At 45.6% G+C, this 5656-nt stretch overlaps 1 long non-coding RNA gene across 1 annotated transcript; it reads right to left on the minus strand.

Annotated features, from left to right (window-relative positions):
- Positions 1 to 1423: 1423 nt before the first annotated feature.
- LOC135981184 (uncharacterized) lies at positions 1424 to 3707 on the minus strand. The gene is made up of 3 exons (XR_010598143.1): positions 3576 to 3707; positions 3257 to 3368; positions 1424 to 1554 (listed from the first exon to the last, which is right to left on the minus strand). It is a non-coding gene; the product is annotated as an uncharacterized LOC135981184 (long non-coding RNA).
- Between the last annotated feature and the right edge of the window lie 1949 nt (positions 3708 to 5656).

The following is a 5656-nucleotide window of genomic DNA, read 5'->3' on the forward strand; positions in this document are numbered from 1 at the left end:
TGTAAATGGAGTCTAATCAAGATCGGTTGAACTGGGGTTGGAGAGATCTGTTCACATACATCGTCAAAGTAGGTCCGGATCTGTTGGGTGAGGTCTTTGAAGGAAGAACCTATGTCCTTCTCTTTCAGCTCCTTCAGGACTTTGGCCAGTGCTTTCATGCTCTCGCCAATGACTTCCGAACTGAAAATGTCATGTAAGGCCCCGATCAGTATGTCCAGAAGAAACTTCTTGTGTTTTTTCACCTGTACAAACATATGGCATTAAAGAACACTTATCACTGATCACACTTCTAATAAGTTTTCTTTAGCAATTATGAAGCTGTGGGAATTTCATCAACCCCGTTTCCCCCCAGAGACCTATAGCTATATTTCAGACCAGGTGCTAGCTACAATGAGCCCAACTTGGTGCCATAATACCCCTGTGTAATTCTATTATTAGATTCCTAGTTACTTAGATTCCAAGGCCAAAAGGGACCATTGTGATTATCCGGTCTGACCTCCTGCATAACATAGAACTTCCCCGAAATAGTCTCTGTTTGAACTAGAGTGTATCTTTTAGAAAAACATCCAATCTTGATTTTAAAATTGCTAGGGACAGAGAATCCACCACAACCTTTGGTAAATTGTTCCAATGGTTAATTAAAATTACCATTAAAAATGTATGCCTTATTTCCAGTCTGAATTAGCCTAGCTTCATTTTTCCCCATTGAATCTTGTTATACCTTTGTTTGCTAATGTGAAGAACCCATTATCCAAATTTATTCCCCATGTGAGTAGTTATAGACTGTCCTCAAGTCACTCCTTAACCTTCTCTTTGTAAAGCTGAATAGATTGAGCTCCTTGAGTCTATCACTAAAGGGATATTTTCCAATCCTTGCGACTCTTCTCTGAATCCTCTCTAATTTATCAGCATCCTTCTTGAACTGTGGACACCTGATCTGGACACAGTATTCCAGCAGTGCTCACATGAGTGCCATAATCAGAGGGAAAATAACTTCTTTACTCTTCTTCAAGATTCCTCTGTTTATACCTCCAAGGATCATTTCAGCCCTTTTGGCCACAACTTCGTATTGGGAGCTTATGTTCAACTGATTATCTGCCATGACTCAAGTTTTTTTCGGCATCACTGCTTCCTGCGGTAGAGTCTCTCATCCTGTAAGTATGGCCTGCATTTTTTGTTCCCAGATGTATACATTTACATATGGTCATATTAAAGTGCACATTGTTGACTTATGCCCAGCTTACCAAAGGATCCAGCTTGCTCTATGTTTACTGCAAAGAGGTTACTAGGGTATGTGAGAGAGCAGAATTTGGCCTAGTGCATTTTGTGCAGCCTCTGGAAACTCTGAACAACTCTCGCTCTTGGTTTCTCTAGTTATGCTGCATTCTATTCAGTAATCTCTCTTACCTTCTCAGGCGCCCCATAGACTAAATTCCCCAGGCCTCTCACAGCCATCTGGCGGACAATGCTGTTCCTATCCTGTGACCTTTCTTCCAGGATGCTCAAGACAGACTTAAGGAACTTCTTCTCCCTGAGCATGGGGTCACTCATTAGCTGAAATAAAATCAACATGTCCATTAGCCCCAATATGATCATTAAGATTGGGAATATAATTTGAGCAGACATGGAATACACTAAAAACAACAAGGAGTCCTCCTACAGCCACAGTCTTGTGGATACAGACTAATATGGCTCCCCCTCTGACACTTGGCACATAAGACACTGTAACTTTATTATTCCACACAAATGAGAAATGTCTTAAAACATGGAGCTTTCCTTTTGGGCACGATCATAGGGATCCACTCACCTCTTGAGAGCCTCTTAGTGGCTGGGTCTGGTACCACAGTCCCTTTCTCACCCCTGGCGTACCCTGCCAGCTGACCTCAGTGAGTCTTCTGTGGCTCAGGCCTCTGGCTGTGTCCCAAAGTCCAAATGAACCCCTTCTGGGGTAGTCAAGAACAATCCCATTGCCCTCACTAGGGTCTCCAGCCCCAACTCTGGGTCCTTGAAATTCTGCCCTTTGTTCAAGCTCTCCATAAGCATTGTCCCCTCCGTGGGGCTTATGCCACTGTAGATGGTGGGGGAACCAGGGCCTGCCCATAACTCTGGGTTCCAAACCATGGACCCTGGAAACAGTAGCTAGGCACTGCTTGATTTCAGTTCATTTTTGCTTCTTCCTACCGGCCACTTTTAGCTTCACCCTCACCTCCGGGTTAAAGTTCTTAGGGACCCTCTTCCTGCAAATCCAGTTTAAGCAAATGCTGCCAGAATCAAACTCTGGCTATCCCCTGAATTTCTGTGGCCAGAGAGCAGCCCCCTTTCTTGCCCCTCCAGGTCCTGCCAGGAACTGACCTGCTAAGGCCCTGCAGTTCCTTTCAGCTGAGCCTGATGGGCTCTGATTGGCTGCTTTCGTGAGGCCTCTCTAGTCAGACCCAGATTTGTGGCTGTTTGCCTGGGGCAGGGTGTAGTAGGACCACGGGGCCTCTTGTAAGGGGCCTCAAAGCCCAGGTACAGCCCGTCACAGGCACAGATCGATTGTTTTTCTTAGAACCAGATGAGCCCCTAAGATAGCTGCTTAGCATAAGTGGGAAATATGATGCCGATGTTAGAGGAAGGCTGTGGAAAGGGCGGATGGTCCAGCTGCTATCACACTAGCCCAGGATTTAGGAGACCCAGGTTCAATTTCCTGCTCTCTCAAAGACCTTGGGCAAGTCACTTAGCCCTTCTGTGCATCAGCTCCCTGCCTGTAAAATAGGAATCATTGTGCTTCCCTACCTCCCAGGAGTGTCGTGGGGATACAGACATTAAAGAGTTTTGAGGTACTCAGATACTACAGTAATGAGAACCTAGGATAGATGTGAATGTATTTGTATGGTGCTTGTTTTATAGTATTAGGACACTAGGTTCATTCAGAAGTTCTGCTGAGCTAAATCAAGATCAGGAGCTGTTGGTTAGTATCAGCACTAGGACTTGGCAGAAGAGGTCCAGGAATTCAAACTCTCTCTGTATCTCTCTCAGCCAGCACCAGTGGTTGTGTAGCTAGCATAGGCAATGACAGCAATAAAAATATCAGAGAGAGAATGACTCAGAAAGGTGTAATGAAATTGATTGTGAGGTTTCCATATAAAGGAGGACCCATTCTACTATCTAAAATGACAATTACTCCTATGAACTGAACTGTACAACTCCCGAAAGAAAGGCAAACATGAGACAACAGTCTAATGGTGAAACTGCTCTTCAGAACCCTGTGTCTTACCTGGGCAAGGAAAGCTGTGCTGGTGACTCGGAGGTTTTCTGTTGGGGAATTCACCCAGGGGAGGAGGCTCTGTAAGATCTCAGGTGTTACTAGTTCAGATCTTAGCAGAACACTGGAAGACAAAATAAACCGCTTATGGGGTAGCTTGCACACTTCAAAAACTCAGCTGCTCTGAGCATACAGCTCTGATATCTATGAATGGGAGCTGTGTGTTTCCACCCAGGGCACCCCCACAAAGCTATAAACTGGAGGTTCCCTCTCAGCCACTCTATTTGCTACTGATTCCCAAGGATAAAATCATGCCTCCTAGATCTCTTACCTCACCAGCAGACACACTCCCTCATGGTGAGTCTTGGGGTTTTCAAGCAGACTCTGTGTTCTCTGCTCCCTGAGCGCTCTCGCCAGTCTCTCATTCTCAGCTCTGAAAAGCACAGCCTCTAATGCTTGGATAGAAAGCCTGGGGAAAGAGAGGCACAGAACTGCAGCAATCAGTAGGAAGGTGCAGCCTGAACAGAGTCAGGAAGCCCCGGTTACTTGTCAGGTCTGCTGTTCATCGACAGTTCATCCATTGGCAATATCCTGGACACCAGTGTCCCTGGAAGGACTTGATGCCGGGAGGTAAGTTTCAGTCTCATACGTCTCATATGACTAGTTTTGCTAGAGACAAAATTTTGCAATCATTTTTCCTTTCTGCAAGGAGTCTGGGCACTAGCAGAGTACAATGATATGGAAAAGATACATGATCAGGACCCAAACACTGGGGACATAGAATGTGGTGATCACTAATGGACATTTTGGGGTCATATCTCCAGATATGATGTGACAGAGTGCTGAGGATTTGCACTTGAGTCAGCACTCTGGTCACTATTAGTACTAATTTGGTTCCTCACAGAAGGCCTAATTGGACAGAGGTGTACCTGATTACAAGGTCCGACTGGGGCTAGTGAGTCAAGGAATCATTCCATTAACAGGGAAACTGTATAAAAGGACATGGGCAGGAGCTCTTTGAGAGGAACAGACAGAGAAAGAAACTTGGGTGACCAGATGTCCCAATATTTGGGGCTTTATCTTATACGGGTAACCCTGGGAACTTCTGGGGAGTGTCACACAACTCTATTGGAATTCTCTTTGTTTCTCTCCCTGCCTTCTAATTACCGGCAAGGGTCGCCCTCAGTATGTTGTAGGTCTTTCCGGAATTCCCTCTGGCTGCTTATCCTTGGCAAAGGCATCTCTTGTCCAAGAGTTTGGCTGATCTGCTGCAGGAGAACAGGAAACAACTCTGGGAGCAGCTCCTGCACAGCTTTGCTCGACTGCAGTGCTGACACCACCTCAAAGATGGCACATGTTGCCTGAAAGGAGAGAATGGTAAAAACTGAGATCTCTTCCCAACACCATCACACCCTCTCTCCCCTTCTGAGATCTGCTGTACTAAATTCTCACTTCTGCCAGTAACTTGAATGACTGCGAGCAACTCGCTTACCTCGTGGCTGAAGTTTCCCACATCTGTACAAATGTGGATGACCTACCAAGGCATGTTGTGAGTCCTAGGGAATATTTGCAAAGCGCTGTGAGAAACCTGGTTCAAAGACTTTCTAATTGCCAGATGTTATTAGGTAAATCAGCCACGTACTCTAAAACTGCCGTATTTGTTCCACAGACAGCAGAGCTGGACTCAGGGAAACAGTACATCAGAGGAGAAGTGCCCACACAGCAATATTATACCACACTTCTAGCTTTGCATCAGCAGGATTGTCACAGGGCAGAGGAAAGCCTGAAAGACGTGTCTGTCTTTACTTACTGAGAGAGGTTCAGCAGCTGCCAAATCCCTGTTGATTTCAGTCTCTGAGGTGATGCGGCCTTCTTGTCTTGTTGGAGTCTTTATCTTGTCTATCAGGATCTTTAGGACTTGAGTGGCAAGCAAGGGGTCTCCCCCCAGAGATCTCCACAGCTCAGTGATGTCACTGCAATTTAACAGAAGTTACATGTGACCCCTGGACACTTTTGTGGCTCAGACTGAATACGTCATATTTAAGTAAAGACCAAATTTTCTCCTTGCCAATGATGAGAAAGTTAGGAGTACTGTCCTCCTTTAACTCTCCTCGTGTTTAAATATTGAGTTTCCAGTTACAGAACTAGGTTAAGTGACCTAGTCTTACTGCAGCCTCACCATTAATACTAGACTTCAGAAGGACAGGACAGAGAGCGCCAACCTCAGTTCCTGCTTTCCCATTTCCCAGTAAATATGGAATCATGAACATGTGGCTACAAAGATCTAGGGTTTGGAAGGCAAGGTGATGAAGGAAAAGCCATATTCCTACTAACTGGTGTGATCTAGCATGGCCAGAGGACAGCAGGAGAGTGATAGATGGGAGATATGTAAGCCCCAGGATGATGAGAGCC

This window comes from Chrysemys picta, chromosome 2 (assembly GCF_011386835.1).
Source record: "Chrysemys picta bellii isolate R12L10 chromosome 2, ASM1138683v2, whole genome shotgun sequence".
Taxonomy (NCBI): Eukaryota; Metazoa; Chordata; order Testudines; family Emydidae; genus Chrysemys; species Chrysemys picta.